Here is a 20,274-nt window from a genome sequence, read left to right on the forward strand (position 1 = left end):
CAGTTTAGGCTAAATTAGGTTGTAATATTGAAAAGCAGCAGAAGAGTAAATTTTAGAGATCAAAGCTCACTATTGAAATAACTCTAATAATATTTAGAAATGAAAATCAGAATGACTTTTATGATCTTTCCTATAAAGTTGTGACAAGACAATTTGTTTAAGAAAAAGTCATAGGGAAAGAAAACAGTTTAACTAGGTACCTTTATACACACATAAACACCCTTTTATTAAACTTGGGGCATTTGTAAAGAAACGTCCTCTCATTAGGAATATCCACTAAAATTTAATTCTTCTGGAGCTCCTGATACTGTTAAAAATTTTTGGTGGAACCAAAGTTGGGTAGTTTTATATTCCCTGAGCAGAAATCATCTATCTACTCACAAAACAGACATCACTGAGGTGAAGAAAGGAGTAGATTTCCTCATATTTTGTAGGTCATTCATCTTACATCAAAGACTTTTTATTATGAAGTCCTACAAGATTCTCTACCTTGTGTGTTTATACCAATAGACAGAGGCCATTCATATTGTAAATCAATGAACTAGTTTCTTATTTTGGCAGGATCAGCAGTGATTTAGCAGTAGAGTGTGAGCACAGAGTAAAGATATTGACCTGACACATTTTATCCCTTCCCATGAGAATTTCTACTATCCATGGAAGAAGAGATAAATACAAAAGGCAAAATAATCACAAGACAAAAATGCCATAACCCTGGAACAGAAATTAAAAGAAGCAAAGAGATCTGACTCTGACACAAGATGTTGGAATCTGATAATAGTGTTTTTCTATTGTAAGAGTGTCCACTAATACAGACACATACATATAAACACAGACACACATATACTGACAAATATTTTCTTTATTGATAGATTTAGTTAATCGAGATTACTAAGTGTTTTAAGTTTTGGATAATAAAGCAATCATGAAGATCAACAACAGTGGACTCAATACATCTAAAATTTAGCATATCTGAAATAAACACACAGGAATAAAGCATATATTTCTATTTTCTTTCTGTGGTTGTATTATCTATCTAAATGATACATCATACATCATACATTTTGTCCAGTTCTCTCCTCTTCCTAAGGATATAAAATAACTGGTAATCCAAAGTGGCTTAAAGGAAGGACTGTTGATGTTAGGACACAATGTGCCTGGTTATTATTAATATATTTTTTCTTTCCTCACCTAATGAGTAGTCTTTGTCAAATAATATTTATTGACATAAATAAATTACAGCAAGAAATGACATTTTTATTTAGTTATTAGTGTAGAATGTGGGCATCATCTGCAAAATCTCTTATACAGTATTATTCCCTTCCTATTGCATTTAAAACATATATACAATTATATAAAATTATATATAGTTAACTGGTAATTATTTTTGCTCTAAATTCTGAAAGCAACAACTTTCCGCTTCAATAAGTGCTTGCCTATTATCAAGAATATTTTTAAATACAATATAAATTTAGAAGACAGTAGCATTTAAAATGCAAACTATTCTGTCCAGGACTGGAACTCAGATCCAGGACAAGTAAACTTAGTGAACATTTATAGAGTTCTCCACTTTAAATACATAAAATATACACTCTTATCAGTACCACATCACACCTACCCACAGGTTTAAATGAAATATTGATTGGCCATTATTAAGCACAATTATTGGTATAAAAGAGGTTTTCAATACCCATTTTTAGAATAAAGCAACATTCCTGTTCTCTCTCCCTCTTTTTCTTCCTCTTTCTTCCCCTCCTTCACTTCTTTTTTTCTTTCTGTCTCTCTTTTAAAAAAAATAACTAATTTTGTACAACAAAAATAAATAAGTAAAATAAAATGCAAACTATTCTAAAAGTATGCAGATGAACAAGATCTAGTATTTGATAGAAAAACAAAATGACCATATTCAATAATAATATACTTCTACATTTAAAACTAACTAAAAGGATATAATTTGCTTGTAACATGAAGGATTAATGCTTAAGGTGATGGAGTTCCATTTACCCTGATGCAATTATTATACATTGTATGCCTGTTCAACATATCCCATATCCCCATAAATATATATACCTACTATGTACTATTACCCACAAAAATTCTAAGTAAAATGAGATTTTAAAAATGTTTACAAAGAGTAAACAGAAAAGATGAGATGTTACCCAATAATTAAGTAAAGAAAAGTGTTAACAAGCAAGTTTGGAAAAATTGAAAACATTTTAAGGCTGGCATTTTGCATCAATAAGGTGCTGGAACATCACCTAGGTTAACAGAATCAATCTCAATTCTGTTTCCTGTGATATAATACTCTATGGTTCCACTCCTATTAATATCCAAGCTTTTTCAAAGAGCCATTAACATTTCAGTAATTCTGCTTTGTGTGTATGTTATTATTATTACAATTAACATGCAACAACATTAAAATGTGTATAACTGTATATGAATAAATGCACAGTTTAAAAATTATTATGAAATGAACACTTGAGCAAACACCAACTTGGTAAGAAAATATAACAGCATTCTCAGTGCCCTACATAAAGATCACTCTCCTAACTTAATGATAAATATTTACTTGCTTTGCTTTGCTTCTTTTACTGATTTTTAAATCACTCAAAAATTATTTTGTCAGTTAATAAAATGTATTAAAGTAATCGAACCATATATATATATTCATGTAACTTTCTCTTCTAAAAAATATGTTTTCATGCATTTTGTGAATAACCATAAGAGGGGTCATTTTTTTCTATACAGATACTGGATTGTACCATAGTAATTTTTTGAAGAACTCTGTTTTTTCCCCACCAATATGTGGTCACCAATGTGTGGTTCTACCTGTGTCATACATCCAGTGTCCATGTATACTTTTTAAAAGGTTTATCTTTTCTGCTTAGTTGACTTATACATTTATCAATATATTATTTTAATGCTCTTTGATTTATTATAGCTTTATAATTCATGTTATTATCAGGTAAGTCGATTTCCCCGCAGATACACATCCTTCCCTTAAGAATTTTTGGTCTATGCATTTAAATATTTTTAGGTTTCAAAATTCCAATTGCTAAAGTTTACAAAATCTGTGAAATTTTACTGAGGTTATTTAAAAATAAACATATTTTAAAGTAAACTATTAAATTAAAATTTTAGGTTTCAAACCATTTATTTAGGCTTTTATAAATGTCTCTCTATACAATTTTATAAATTTATATGTGATTTTTAGACACTTATTGACTCTATTTTGATATAGCTATTTCCTCATTCTTTGCTGATACTCCTTTTCCATGGTTACTATCAGTGACCAAAACCAAGAATATCTTTTTAGTGCTCATCCTACTTGACCTATCAGCAATATTGACAGAGCTGAACCTGCTATCATAGAGTTCTCTTTTCTTTTCTTTTATGACTCTGAACACTCTTGGTTTTGCTTTTACCAAGCTAACCATTTTATTTTCAGCTTTCTTTGGCAGATCCTTTAAGGCCTCTTTCTTATATCCAAACTATTTATTCAACTAATTTCTTCCTCTTCTGCTTACCAGTGTTAAAAAAAAAAAAAAAAAAAAAAAAAACTTTAGACAAATTACATTCAGCAGAGTTTAATTGAGCAAAGAACAATGCATGAATCAGGCAGCATTTTTCAGAACCAGGAAAGATTCCAAGAGCCCACCTAACAACCTGGGCAGGCTGACTCTATAGAAAGAATAAGAAAATGACTACTGAAACAGCTTGATTGGTTACACCTCGGCATTGGTCTTGTTGGACATGGAGCAATTGGCATCCCATGAATGGTTGAAGTTCAGCTGCTATGATTGGCTGAGATTCAGCTATTTGTTAGAAGAATATACTCCTAGGTTAGGTTACAATTTATGTACATACTAAGTTATACTGCAGTTTGCTATGTGTGAATTTAAAGTACAAAGGCAGCTTTAGGCCACATATAATTCTTAATACTAACAAAATGTAATTTAAAACATTATCCAGACCTTTCTAATAGATCACTTTAAAAATAAGGTTTCAATACGAATTTATTAGAGTCATCCCAATATTAACATGCCTGTAATTGAACCCTCAATTTCAAATTTAAATAAAAAGAAAAATAACCATTTAAAACATCTTTATTCTATCTCAGTAAACTATATCGATGGCAAAATTTATAGAGTTACTAAAATAAATTTACTTTATCATTCCTAAAATATTTCACTGTTTCCTCTTGGTTTTAGAAAATAAATCCAAATTTCTTAACATGACTGCAAGAACATGATTACCTGACCCTTAGATCAATATTTATTTAATCTCTTTTGCCATTCACTTTCTTTTTTTATTATCTTTAATGTGTTTTTATTTTCTCCAAGTTTTTTAAATACTCTCAAATTTTTTTCCTTTTGATAAATCTCTTCCTCTTTCTCTTTTTAAATTCTATGTATTATTCTGTTCTTAGCTTAACTGTCATTTTCTCAAAAGGCTTCCGTGACTACCCAGCTCTTACTAAAATCTCCCCATGTTATTGTTAAAACCCTGTTGTTTGAGCTGGGCACGATGACTCACACCTGTAATCCCAACATTTTGAGAGGCTGAGGTGGGTAGATTACTTAAGATCAGGAGTTTGAGACCAGCCTGGTCAACTTGATGAAACCCTGTCTTTACCAAAAATACAAAAATTAGCCAGGTGTGGCTGGCATGCCCTTGTACCCAGCTACATAGGAGGCTGGAATGCAGTGGCGTGATCTCAGCTCACTGAAAACTCCATCTCCTGGGTTCTAGTGATTCTCCTGCCTGAGCCTCTTGTGGGGGAGGCAAGCTATTAATGATTCATACACATACACCATATTAAAAGCTTAAATTTATAGATAATATTATATCCTTAACATAATGTGTGCACAATGTATTTACAATTCATATATAAAATTAGACCATAAAGTTAATAGGAAAATGTTGACCTAAGAGTATGGATCGGGATTCTATTTTGTGATAAATTCTGAGATACAGATTTATAATTTAGTGACTGGAACTAGATATTACTTTATAATGGACTTGATCAACTGTTAATCATCAAGGTTTTCCTGACCAGCATTTTGCACTTCCAGATAATTTTTAAATTGATACAGAATATTCTCAGGCTACCTATCTATTCATTTCTTTTGCATTTAAAATTAATTAATTCTGCAAAGCAAAGGACACCAATTATTTGCTTAATAGTGAAATTATTTCCGTTTAAACTAACTGTCAATAATATATTTTCAAAAAACAGTATTACAAAGTGTTTAAAATAACCAAGTTTTAAAGAATGTGTCTTCTAAAACCTTGATTTTATGCAAAAAATATTTTTAGACTGGACAGTTTTAGTATACTTAATCAGTTTTCAGAGCTTTTAATCTTGAACACTTAATTAATTTCTACATTTTGTAGTATTTTTGGAAAGATACAAAAAGAAAATTTTTAAAACACAATATTCAAATTTGAATTTTTTCTGTGCCTCTGAATATCAAATATCATATCAGATTAAATGAGAATGCCATATATAAAAGCAAGAGAAGGTATAATTATCTGCTGGAAATGCCATAAGAAAGTACTACGGAAGAGGTGACTTAACAGAAATTTATTTTCTAATAGCTCTAGAGGCTAAAAACTCAAGATCAAGGTGCTTTCAAGGTTGTTTTCTGATGAGGGCTCTCTCAGGCTTGCAGACAGCTACCTTCTCACTACATTTTCCCATGACCTTTTCTCTGTCTCTGCACTCTGCATACTCCTATATTTCTTTTACTCTCTCTTTCTCTTTAGACAAACAAGGACAACCCTCCCATTGGATTAGGTTCCCTCCCATGTAATCTCACTTAAGCTTAATTATTTATTTAAAGGTCCTGTTTTCAAGTATCATCAAATTGGGGATAAGGACTTCGACATACAATTTTGAAAGGACACATTTCTGTCCATAATAAAGAATATTTACAATATTGACAAGTGCATTAAAAAATTTTTGTTGAAAGTAATAAATGACATTTTGTAAACAACAGGCACATAGAAAATTGTTTGTGATTTTCAAATAAAAACTAAAATTGGGGAGAGGAGCAGAACAAGACCATAGAGTAGAACTTAGAGTAGAAAAATTCTCTGAAGAAACCTTATTGACCAGGATTTAATTGGGTTATATGTCCAAAATCTGGAAGAAAAAAAAAAAAGCAACAACATTTTAACCAAGAATGCAGTACCCAGCAAAGCTATCTTTTAGAAAGAAAAAGAAATAAAGACATTCTTAGACAACAAAATCTGAGAGTTCATTACCATCAGAACTGTCTTACAAGAAGTGCTAAAAGGAGTTCTTCAAGCTGGAAAAACACACTACAAATGAGTAACATGAAAACGTGAAAAAACAAAACTAGAAAAGTAAGCATACAGTCAAATTCAGAATACTCTAATACTACAACAGTGATCTGTAAATCAATTATTTTTTAGTATGAAGGCTAAATGACAAAACAAAACTAATAAGAGCTATAATCATTTTTTACAGAATATGAAATTTATAAAAACTGAATATTAAAATTTATTTTAAAAATTTATAGTGACATCAAAAACTCAAAATGTTGTGTGGAGTAGAGGTGTACAGTTTCTTTTTTCATTTTTAAATTAAAGATAAATTGTTCTCTGCTAAATATAACCTATTATAACTATAAGAATTTTTTGGCAGCCTCATAATAAACAAACAAAAGCTACAAAAATATGTAAAAACAAAAGGGAAGAAATCCAAAAAATCACTGTAGAAATTACTTAGCATCAAAAGACAGCAAGAGAAGAAGAAAAGAATAAAACAATCTACAAAACAATTAGACAACAATTAATAAGATGACAGTTGTTGGGAAAAGCCACAGAGGAGAAAGGACTTACAGAGTGCCTACATAAATTGGTTATGAGTAACATATAAACAAGGAATAACAAACTGCAGAGGGCTGCAGGAGGCCTCTGAGGAGGAAGGCCTCTGCATGCCTCATGTTCCAGTGCAGGCTCTGTTACAATAAATGTTGTGCTCAAGGATGTAAAAACCCTTCACAGCACTATGATGTAGCCAGACTTGTATGCTCCTCCTAAGGCCCCTGTTCCATCAGCTGTACATAGATAATAAGCTAAAGATAACTACATGTTCCTGTTTTGTGAAACTCCCAAACCACCACTGTTATCAATCCCCTTAGGATTACACTCCAGTTTCAGCTTACTGATTAACTTTTGGCTCACTGATTCACTCCACCCCTACCCTATAGATCAAAGTGATTGTAATCAATAAATAGTATGGATGATCAGAGCTTGGGGCCTTCACTGTCACCTCCAGAGTAATAAAGTGATGGCCCCTTGTCCCACTTTTTATCTTAATCTGTCTTTTTCTCATTCCTTTGTTGCCACTGAACTCAGGGTACCCATGGGTGATGTAGGGCTGGCTCCCTACATTTGGGTGCACCAGCATGTGAGGCTTATGGATCCCTACATTCTGGTGCACCAACATATGGGGCTCATGGATTCCCTACAGACAGTAGTAAGATTTTTATCAGATAGTAATTACTTTGAATTAAATGAATTATATTCTACAAACAAAAAACAAAGTGTCTGAATGTATTACCAAAAAGAACAAATTATATGCTGCCTACAAGAGACTTAGTTCACCATTAAGGACACACAGAAACTAAAAGGAAAAAAAAAAAGGTGTTTCATGCAAATGAAAATTAAACAAGAGCAAGAGTGGTTATATTCATAGCAAATAAAGAAGATTTTAAATTTAAAAAGTATAAAAATACACAAAGAAGGGCATCATATAACAACAAACAGGTATATTTATCTAGATGATATTATATTTATAAATACTGAATATTGGAGCAAATAAAGCAAATATAAACATTTCTAAATATTCAAAGCACTTATATAAAGCAAATATAAATATTTCTGAAAGGAGAGAGAGCTAGACATCAATACAATAATAATATGGAATTTCAACACCAAAATTTTAGGAATGAACAGGTCATATGGACAGAAAATACATAAACATCAGAGTTAATCTACATTTTAGACCAAATGAACCTAACAGATATATACAGAACATTCCATCCAACAGCTGAAGAATATGCATTCTTCTCAACTGCACATGAGACATTCTCTAGGATAAAGCATATGTTTTGGCTACAAAACAATTCTTGAATACTGTAAGAATAAAAAAATTATATTGAGTATTTGTTCTGACCACAATAATATAAAACAAGAAATCAATAATGGGAGAAGCTTCAGGAAATTCACAAATATATAGAAATTAAACAACATGCTCTTCAACAACCAATAGGTCAATAAAGAAATGAAATGAAAAATGTAAAATTTATTGAGACAAAATACCACAACATATCAAAACCTATGGTATACAGCAATATCAGTTCAAAGAGAGAAGTTATAGCAACATATGGCTACACCAAAAAAAAAACATTCAAATAAAACACTTAATATTGCATCTCAGGGAACTAGATAAACAAGAATAAACAAAGCACAAATTTAGTAGAAGAAAGAAAATACTAAAACTCAGAGTAGAAAAAAATGAAGTAGGGACTAGAAAAACAATATAAAAGATCATCAACATATTTATGAGTTATCTGACAAGTAAACACATTAAGAAACCTTTGGCTAGACTAAGAAAAACAAACAAAAAAGACTCAAATAGATAAAATCAGAAAGGAAATGGAGACATTGTAACTATTATAAAGAAATATAAAGTATCATGAGGCTATTGTGAACAACTATATTTCAATAAATTTGATAATACAGAAAAAATGATACATTCTGTGATTCATACATCCTACCAGAAGTGAATTATGAAGGAAATAGAAACTCTCAAGATACCAATAACAAGTAAGGATGTTTAATTAGTAATAAAATGCCTCAAATCAAAGAAAAGCTGAAAACCTGATTACTTCACTGCTGAATTCTATCAGTCATTTAAATAACTAATACCAATTCTCTTCAAACTCTTCCAAAAAAATTAAAGAGGAAGAAATACTTCCAAAGTTATTTAATGAAGCTAGCTAAACCTGATACAAAACCAAATGTTATTACAAAAAAAGAAAACTACAGGCCAATATCTCTTGATGAATATGGATGCAAAAATCCTCAGCAAAATGCTGGCAAACTGAATTTAACAGCACATAAAAAAGAGAATTAACATGACCAAATGGTATTAAATTCAGGGCTGCAAGAATGGTTTGACATACTGTCACAAGATCCTCTGGGTGTCGCTTTGCCAGACAGAAACCTCTATGGTTGGTGGTGCCACTGTTTGAGTTTTGATCAGGCCTGCTGGGCTTATTCCACCCATTTGGCCCCAAGGTTACACTTTGCTCATGCTACTGGATCCCACACCTGCCAAGGGCAAGCAAGGTACACAGCAGCAAGTGGTATGTGAGTGAGTGAATGTGGGGTTTGGCCACTGTGCACGTCATGCACATCAGCTGCTGCAGTGAGGCGGGCAGCTTCAGGCACTAGCACAGGCATTGGCTCTGTGCGAGGTTCCAGCTGGACCAGACATACAACAAGCAACTTCTGCTGCAGGCACCAGCACCTGAATGAGGGAAATGTGGTGGTGCCTGAAAGCTCAGAGATGCCAGGAACCACAGAGCCTCAAAGAGTTTGTTATGGCATGTCACAGCCCTGGCTCAGGGGTCTGAGCTCTCAGACGGGCTGCTGTTCTTTTCTTTTTCATCTTTTTGTCATCTGCAGCATGGCAAGTTGGGGGGCAGGTCTGTTGGGGGATGTGTTTCAGCCCATTTGTGTTACAGCTATTTCAGTCTCATCACTCTGGTCTGGCCAGTGGCTTCTGGGATGATCCAGCCTCACCACTGCTTCATGCTGTGTGGATCAGCCACCCAGCATCACCAGAGGGTGAGAGGGCTATAGTGTTACAGCTCTGGCTCAGGGAGTCCTGAGGTCTGGGTCCCCAAAAGGGACCCACTTTTCACTTTTGTGGTCTGGGAGCATGTCATCATACAGCCTGGTGAGCCAGCCAGGAATGTGTTAGAGCCCCTTCATGCCTGCTGTTTGGTGGGTCCTGAGTTCTTGTACCATGTCCAGGAAGAATGATGTTACATGGACAAATAGAGGGTGAACAAGTTGGAAAAGATCTTTACTGGGGTGAACAAACAGCTCTCTGTAGAGAGGAGACCTAAAGTGGGTACCTCCTATCAGCAGTAGGTGGTCCCAACTAGTGTCTGAGTCTGGCTGAGTCTGGGGTATTTTATGGGCTTAGAATGGAGGAAGTGAATAATGATTGGTCCATAGGTAGGAGGAAGTGCATACTAATTGGTCCTGGAGAAAGCACCACTTGATTGATGAAGACACCAAGGAAGTTCATACTCCTGGTGGAGGACTTCACCCAGAACTGGAAGCCTAACCCTCAAGCTTCAGGCCATCCCTGGCTTGAAGGTGGTGTTTCAACAGAGACCCACCCCTTCCCACCTAGAAACCTGTCTGCCTCTTGCCACTACCAATATCTAAATCAACAAATGTGAAACATCACTTTAATAGAATGAGGAACAAAATTAATACACTCATTTTAATAGATGCAGAAAACATATTGAACACAGTTTAACTTTATTTCATGATTAAAAACTCTGAACAAATCAGGTATAGAAAGAATGTACCTAAACACACGAGAGACTATATAAGACAAAGCAACCTAAACAAGAATGTACCTAAACACAAGACAAGAATGTACCTAAACACAAGACAAGAATGTACGCAAACACAGGAGAGACTATATAAGACAAAGCAACAGTTAACATCACCATATTCAATGGTGAACAGTTGAAAGCTTTTCCTCACAGATCTGGAATTAGACAAGAATGCCACTCTTGCTACTTCTATTTAATATACTACTTCAGGTTTTAACCAGAGTAATTAGGCAAGAGGAAGAAATAAAAGATATCCAAATTGGAAATGAATAAGTTAAATTGTCTCTGTTTGCAAATATAATCTTATAGAAAACCTTAAAGATCCCACCAAACAACTACTAAGACTAATAAAAGAATTTGGTAAAGTTGCAGGATAAAAAGTAACCATGCAAAAATCAACAGCGTTTCTATATACCAACAGCAAATCATCTGAAAAAGAAAATTTATAACTAACCCATTTACAATAGTGACAAAAATTGAAATACTTAGGAATAAATTTAATCCAGAAGGTGAACAATCTCTCCACTAAAAACTATAAAACACTGATGGACTGGCCGGGCGCGGTGGCTCATGCCTGTAATTCCAGTAATGTGGGAGGCCGAGGCAGGTGGATCACAAGGTCAAGGGATAGAGACCATCCTGGCCAACATGGTGAAACCCCATCTCTACTAAAAATAGAAAAAATTAGTGGGGCATGGTGGCACATGCCTGTAATCCCAGCTACTCAGGAGGCTGAGGCAAGAGAATTGCCTGAACCCAGGAGGCAGAGGCTGCGGTGAGTTGAGATCGTGCCACTGCACTCCAGCCTGGGTAACAAGGGCGAAACTCCGTCTCAAAACAAAACAAAGCAAAACAAAACAAAACAAAACAAAAATCCCTGATGGACTATATTGAAGAAGACACAAATATATGGGAAGATTTCATGTGTTCATAGATTTGAATTATTAGTATTGATAAAATGAACTTACTATCCAAAGCAATCTATAAATTCAACACAATATCTATCAAAATGTCAATGATTTCTTCACAAAAATAGAAAAAGTATATCTTAAAATTATTATGGAACCACAAAGATCCTGAATAGCAAAAGCAATTTTGAGCATAAAGAAAGTTGGAGACATAAAGGTGTAGTAAATAAAATAGCACTGTAATAAAAACAGAAAAGTGGAACATTAGAATAGAATAGAGAACCCAGAAGTAAATCTACATATTTACAGTCAACTAATTTTCACTAAAGGCATCAATAATATAGAATGAGGAATGGACAGGCTCTCTAATAAATGCTATTGGGAAAACTAGAAATACACATGCAGAATCAAAAACTTAGACCCTAATTCACATCATATACCAAAAATCAATTCAAAAAGAAGTAAAGACTTAAAGTGAGACCAAAAATTATGAAACTACTAGAAAAAAATAGAGAAAAATCTCTGTTACATAGTTCTGGGAAATAACTTTGAATATAACCCAAAAAGCACAGGCAGCACAAGCAAAATTAGACAAATGGGATTACATCAAACTAAAAACTTTTTTCACAACAGAGAAAAACAATCAAGAGAATTAAAAAGACAACCTACTGAATAGGAGAAATATCTGCAAACTATACATTTAATAAGGGGTTAGTATACAAAATATATAATGAACTCAATAGCAAAAGAATGAATAACTTGATTAAAAACTGGACAAAGGACTTAACTAGGCATTTCTCAAAAGACAACATTCAAATAGAAATCAAGTACATGAAAAAAAAAAAAAAACATGTTCAACATCACTGATCATCAGGAAAATACAAATCCAAACCACAGTGAGATAAGACCGAGCACCGGTTAGGATGGTTATGGTCAAAAGACAAAAAAAGCCAAGTATTAGCAAGAAAGTAAAGAAAAGGAAACCCTTGCCCATTGTTGGTAGGAATGTATACTAGTACAACCATTATGGAAATAATATGGAGCTTTCTCAAAGAATTAAAAATAGGGCCACCATATGATCCATCATTCCCACCACTGGATATATATCCAAAGGAAATGAAATCAGTCTGTTGAAGCAATATTTGCATTGCTATGTTTATTGTAGCATTATTCACAATAACTAAGATATAGAATCAACTAAGTGTCTATCAACAGATTAAAGAATAAAGAAAATATTTATATGTACACACTGGAATACTATTCAGCTATCAAAAGAAGGGTAGTCTGGATAAACCTGAAGGACATTAGGCTAACTGAAATAAACCAGACACAGAAAAATACCACATTATCTGATTCATATGTGGAATCTATAAAAGTTAATCTCACAAAAGTAGAGACCAGGAGAGTGATTCCAGAAGTTGGGTCCTGGGGGTGAATGTTGGGGAAATGTTGGTCAATGGATACAAAATTCCAGTTAGATAAGAGAAAAAAAGTTCAAGAAATCTACTGTACAACATAGTAACTATAGTTAATAATACAGTATATTCTTAAAAAAATGCTAAGAGTAGATGTAAAGTGTTCCCACCATAAAAATGGTAACTATGTGAGGTAATGCATATGTTAATTATGTAGATTTAATCATTCCACAATCTATATTTATACTCCAAAACATCATCTTATACACAGTGAATAGATATTATTTTGTCCATCAATTAAAAAAATAAAATTAATTAATTTTCACAATGTAAAATTGATTATGTAATAGCATTATAATCAATTGAGAATGGCAACGTAATTATTTCACACACCCATACACACTCCATGTACACATTCAGGAAAAATTAAATTTAAAATTCAGATTTAATTTTCCTTATATCATGGTTGCATCTAGAACTTCTATATAGGTAAAGTTTAGTGAAATACTTTTTTGTCCAAGAGTATTTGTATGGTGGGAATGGGTAGGGGTGTATAGGTGTGTTTGTATTTCTGCTTTTTGTAAAAGTAGAGTAGGCAGCTCACTTTAAAGCTGGGTTTGCCTGGGAAGTATACTGATTTTGATTAAATTTTATGTTTATTGAGGGGTGGCTGAGTTTGACAATCTCTCAAAACACCTTCATGCTTTTTCTAGTGTAAGTAATATTAGCACAAAAAGCACTTTCTTAATCTTAGCAAAACTTTAAAGAACTCTAAAGGTTAGAAACTATACAATGTACTGAACTTGTCTGAAGTACTATGGGGAAAAAAGGAAAAGCAACTATGTTAAAGAAAAACTGAGGTGTTATCACATAAATCTGTCTCTGTTTCTATAGTTTGCGTGTGTGTGTGAGCACGTGCATTTGTGTGTGTGTATGTGTGTGTGCATATGTTTTCTTTTATTCACAGTATGCACATGGTCATTCCATAGCATCATTTTTTCAGTAATTATTGTTTTCAAACTATTAGCTTTCAATACCGCAGCTGTACTCAGCATCTGATAATCAGAGCTTCTAAGTTTCTCATCTTACTTTCTCAGCAAAGTTTTACTTTGTTACTAATAGTACCAGATGTGCACCAGATACGTCATGATACATGCCTAATTAGAATTATGTAAAATGCTACAACACCTATGTAGAGAATAATAATTTTCTGCCAAATATGATCACATAGATATAAAATATAAGTGGTGTGAAGATAGAAAATTTATGCATACGTTTTTGGGAAAATTGTGGATAAGTACAATCATGCTCAGTCACTGAAACAACATTGGACTTTGGTTGCTAACTCTAGAAAAGAAAACAAATCCAAAGACCAAACTAAATTTTTGCATATGTGCTTTTTATACTGTACTTACATTTTCAAAAGAATTTGCATTTCTCCCTGCCCACCCTGTCCAACATAAGCATTATTTTTTTTTTCCTGGAAAAGCTACTTCTTTTCCCACTGTTTAACACCTTCATATTTAATACCCCTAAAAAATTGTTTTTAAATAATCCTGTCAGGAAATGTATACTGCATATCAATCCATCTCTCTCAAATATTTTTAGTAACCATAAAACTTAAATTCTTTTCTACTAACTTATAAGAGTTCCTTGCTTTTTTGAAATTCTGTAAGCATAAGGATTTACAATGCATCAAGCATTTGGAGACTTGGGAATGGTTATTAAAAATTCCCTTTTGAATTGGACGGTACTCTTAGAGGACATGTGGAAGAATCCAAAATTTTTTCATCACTAAAATGAATATGATAGGTACATTAATCATTGTTTTTGGTGAAACTTGCTTATGTAAATCACAGTGTATGGCAACACATTCAAAACATGTTTAAAATATTGCTTTAAAAGTATTTCAATACATTTGTTTTTAAAAATATGCCACTTTACATATAAATTATTTAATGATTTTTAATGCTGTCTTAATCTCATAAAGTGAGGAAGACACACATATTCTTTGTGTTTTGAATTTTTTTGTATCAGATTAATATGTAACTTGTCAACTTTCTTTCTGAATTAGTAGGACCTTGTTTTGGTGGGGGTGGGCAAAGTGAGGCAAATAAACAAGTAAAAAAATAAGTCCCATTTTTAATAAAAAGTGACATATCACAATTGCAGTTACATAACTATGTAATTTTTTTTTTTCTGAAAGTGACTCAATAGTTCCATTACCACTGTGAATAAGTAATTCAACTACTGTGGTTAGAGAAGTTTACTTTAACAATTTCTATGCTTAAGGCCTCTCACTAAATAATAATTCTGTGGTAGTGACTTTTTGGTTGTCTAATTGTCCACAAAACCAAATTTAAAACTGGCAATTCATGTAATGTAGAAGCAAGTATTTAAAATAGAATAAGAAATATTTACAAGGTTGATTATTTAATAAAAATAGGGATCTCTGAAATGTCAAAGACATACATATATATGATATTAAATATGAGTTTATATATGTCATAATAAAAGACTATGGTTAAAAATACAAAAAAAGAAAACGATTACCATTAAACATAATTGGAAATAAAATTTAATGTCACAGATTAATTTTTTAACAGTTTTCATCAATTTATTGTTTCAGCATTCCCTAATGAAGGCAAACAACACTAGCAAAACTTTCTGAATTTTCCTAACATTCTAAAATATTTATGTATTAATTACGATAGCGAAAAAGTAATTATTTTGTGTATCTGGGTTTTAAATGCATGACATTAACAAAGAACTCTGGCTTTTAAACCTATGGATTTTTTCTGAGGTAGACCTAAAAAAGGGATCCTCATTGCAAGCCTTCTCAAACTAGTGTAACCCTCTGAACAGCCTGACTTTTAGTTGGCCTCAAAGTATGTTTACAAAAACTGACGAAATTTCATCATGACAGCCCTCAATAATTGAAGCCAACATATCCAATAAACCTCTATTGAACTTTGTGCTGAGGTTGTAAGCAGGATGCAGAGATAATTTGGAGGTGTGTTGGAGTATTTTGTTTTGTTCAAAATGAGGTTTTGGTTAAAAAAAAGTTTGCATATAAAATAATGAGACTTTTTTTTCTAGTTTCAGAAAGCTTATAAAAGTGCTTGTAGGAGAGCGCGAGGAGGGGCCACCTCCGGCTTCTCCTGCCAGGCAGTCAGAGCCAGCCTCGCCAGTGGCCGCCACCTTTTTCCTGCTCTAACCCGCGATGGCGGCGCCGGCTTAGGAGCGTGCCCGCAGCCGCAGCGATCCTGGAGGACCCCGCCATAGTCCGGCTCCCTCTTGCCCTTTCTGCTGCTGAGCTGCTGAGCTGCTTAGTTGCAGTGGCGGCGGCGGCGGCAGCTGCAAGCACCACAGTAATTATCTCAAGGCTAAGGAACGTATGAACCTCATGAACACAGCCAGAGTATCAGGGGCTTGACTGAATCAGCTCTGAACCTGGAGAGAACTCTTGACTCTATGTACCTCTCCAGCAATTCTTGGTGGTGATGCACACTGTCTGAAACATGGCTTGAAAGCTAAAAACAAAACAAAACAAAACAAACTTCTGGTGGACAAAATAAATCCTTCTGGGGGCCTCTAGAGCTGGTAGAAAAGCTTATTCCAGAAGCCACAAAGATAACAGCAAGTGTTAAAGATCTTCCAAGACTTAAGACGGCGGTAGATAGAGGAAGAGCCTGGCTTCGTTGGGCATTAATGCAAAAGAAACTTTTAGAATATATGAAACCTTAGATCAAAGAACTTCTTAATGAATTCTACGAACCCAATGCCCTCATGATGGAAGAAGAAGGAGCCATAATCAGGGTCTGAATCACACTGATGCCAATTTCTGTATGAAAGGAGAAGACTTGGAATCTCAGGTAGGAGTTATAGATTTTTCAGTGTATCTCAAGGACAGAACAGCAGTAAAGGTAGTGAAGGAGACAGTCAGATTACTGCAATCCGGACCAGAAGAACTACCTAGAAGAACTGAACAGATATTTGAATGCTACTGTAAACAACCTTCAGGCAAAAGTAGATGCATTAGAAAAATCGAACACTAAACTGACAGGAGCTTGAAGTTGCAAACAACAGGATTATTGCCTTATAAGAAGAAATGGAACAAGTTAAAGAGGAAAGTTCCTACATACTGGAATCCAATCAGAAGGGTCCCAAGCAAGACAGAACTTCAGAAGGGCAAGCACTAAGTGAAGCAAGAAAGCATTTAAAAAAAAGAGACACAATTACAATTGGATGTTGAAAAAGAACTGGAGACGCAGATCAGCATGAAGCAGGAGATGGAATTGGCTAAGAAGATGCTGGAGAAGGATGTCTGTGAGAAGCAGGATGCTCTGGTATCTCTTCGGCAGCAGCTGCATGATCTCAGGGATCTCAACCACGAACTTGCTTTTAAGCTGCAGAGTTCAGACTAAGGAGTAAAACAGAAAAGTGAACTAAACAGTCTCTTGGAAAATTAATTGATGGCTGCTACCATTAAACAACTAGAACAAAGATTGCACCAGGCTGAGCGAAGCTGCAAGTCTGCTGAGTTGGACAAGCAGCTCTTCAAACAGGACTTTGAAGACAAGATCAACAGTCTGCAGCTGAAAGTAGAGGATCTCACCAGGCAGTGGAACCAGCTTGAATTAGAACTAAAACAGGAAAAAGAAAGATAACAAAATGACAGAAGCATCCCAGGAAAGGGTTACCAGAAGCCAGAATCTAAGACGGATGGGTAGCACAAAATGCTAGAGGGAAATTTTAAACTAAAAAAGCCCCTGGAAGAAAGACACAGACTGCAACCCCGCCCTCTGAATGAACAGGGTCAGCTGCTGCGCTCTGAGAAGCCACAGGTGTGTCAGCTATTCCAGAAAGACGGCAGCCTAACAAAGAATATGTGTAAGAACTGCAGAGGAACCTTCTGTAGTGCTGGTTAAGCAAATGAACTGCCTCTTCCTTCAAGTATCAAGCCTGAGTGAGTTTGCAATCCCTGTCACAAGCATCTGATCCACCAGCCCATTGTAAGACTGGTGGCCAAGACCTGGACCAAAATGCTTATGCAGGCTTTTTGTACCTATGTTTTAGGCGTCAGGATCTCCTAGAGCCCAGTCCTTAGAGTCAACTAAAGAGTTGATAGGAATTAACTAAGTCCAGGGAGAAAAGGCAGTGGTTGGGGTACTGGAACTTTTGCTCGTTTTCCCTAATAACTTTATGAGTAAAAGATAACTCACTTGAGCCTTCCTCTTCTAAATCTAAACAACCTGACTTTGAACGTTTGCTTTATAGCATATCCTTGGAAGGGCAATTCATTTTTATGATTAGTGATAATAATGCTGGGGTGAGTGTAATAGGAGAGAGAGTCCAGGCAGGTAAGAATAAAAAGGAAAACAATCATCTCCTTCTATTACATTTGCAGATTCAAGGGGGAGAGATAGATGCTGAAATCAAAATGACATGTTACATATTTTCCCAGGTGCTATAAAACATAAACATTGTTTCCTCTTCACCCCTACTAACTACCTCTTTAAAATATCTCTACCAAACTGTGAACCCAATCTCAGAGAAAAGAAATTCAAGAGTAATATACATTCTGAATGTATTGAAGATACTATAATTTCAGGACCAGAACTTTCTGAGCTTTATCTACAAGGGTTTTCATTATCAAAACAAAGGACATTTGCTTCTCAACTTAATGACCTCAAAGTAAATAACTGCCCTTTTCAGAATCTTCTGCAAAACAAGCCAACTCTTCCTTATTCCCTCCATCCTTTCCAAGTTATAATGGAAAATGTAAGGAGTTTTAAAAATGTGATTTAGCTTTTTCAAGTAGAAGATATTAAGGCAAAGTCAAATATAGAGTAAAACAAGTTTATTTTGTTTTCTTGAGACAGAGTCTGGAGTGCAGTAGTACAATCATAGCTAACTGAATCTCTAACCTCCCCGGCCTCAAGCAATCCTCCCACCGTAGCCTCTCAAGTAGATGGGATTGGCTTTTTTTTCAGCAGTGGGGTCTCATTGGTTGCTCAGGCTGGTCTCAAACTCCTGGGCTCAAGCAGTCCTCCAGCTTTGGCTTCCAAAGTGCTGGGATTACAGGGATGAGCCACCATACCTGGGCCAAGTTTAATTTGTTGATGGCTGAGAAAGTTAGCTCAGAATAGTTATTATATTGTTTTTTGAATAAGGAATTCCTTATTCTGAGTCATGAATCAGAGCTGATAGATGCTTTCTTGCAAAGGGCAATACGGTCATCACTGGGTATCCATGGTGCATTAGTTCCAGAAACCCCACTGTATATCAAAATCCACGAATGCTCAAGTCCCATTATATGAGATGGGTTATGTGGTATTTGCATACAACCTACATACATCCTCCTGTGTACTTTAAATCATCTGAAGATTACTTATACCTAATAAAATACCTTCACATCACTTCATTTGCATGCATTCAACATACTGCTTGGTCAGCAAATATAAGTTTTGCTTTTTTGGAATATTGTGGAATCTTTTTATGAATACTTTTGACTAGCAACTGGTTGAATCCATGCATGCAGAACCTATGGATATGGAGGGCTGACTGTATGCATACATCTTTGAGTAACAAGCACTAGAAGAAAAGAGGGAAGTGTATTGAGCAAGAAAAGGAAAGAAACATCAGTTTGATTCTGTTACGTCATTTTGATTCTGTTAATGTGTCTGAAGATTCTTTGATTCTAATCAAGACCTAAGAGATATGATTTTGTGACTGGTTTAGAATTCTGGGGTGGAAACATCCCAGAACCATGTTATTTCATACATTCTCTCTCCTGGACAGGGTTACAGCCTGGAAAAGAGTGGTGATTCCAAAAGTTGGCCTGATACTTGGTGAAGCTGAAGTTTAAGAGTTCTAGAGAAAATTAAAACCTAAATAATTCTAAAAAAATAAAACTGCTTATTAACTTTCAAAGGAGGAGTTTCCAATATATTGAACCTAGTCAACTTGATTAAGTCAGTATACATCTATTGTTGACAGCTCTGAAGGGGGCAATATAAAATAACCATTTTTGTTGTGCCAATTGGAAAGTTAGCTTCACTAACATATAGCCACATTTGATACAAAAAGGTACAGGTAATAGTTTCCTTTTTTGCTATTGTTAGGATACCGGGAATAGTTTCCTGTCAGCTTTATACCAGCTCTTTATAGTAACACATTTAATATTACAGAATTCCTTATGGGAAAGAATATCTAATCATTTTCTTTTTAAATGAGAGAGCTACTTAGTCTAGTTATATGTCCTTATGATCACTG

General features: G+C 34.4%; 1 pseudogene; it reads left to right on the plus strand.

The window, feature by feature from the left end:
• Positions 1-18,093, plus strand: part of LOC100408713 (protein RUFY3 pseudogene) — a 31,167-nt pseudogene extending 13,074 nt beyond the window's left edge.
• Positions 18,094-20,274: the final 2,181 nt, after the last annotated feature.

This window comes from Callithrix jacchus, chromosome 2 (genome assembly GCF_049354715.1).
Source record: "Callithrix jacchus isolate 240 chromosome 2, calJac240_pri, whole genome shotgun sequence".
In the NCBI taxonomy this organism is placed as follows: Eukaryota; Metazoa; Chordata; class Mammalia; order Primates; family Cebidae; genus Callithrix; species Callithrix jacchus.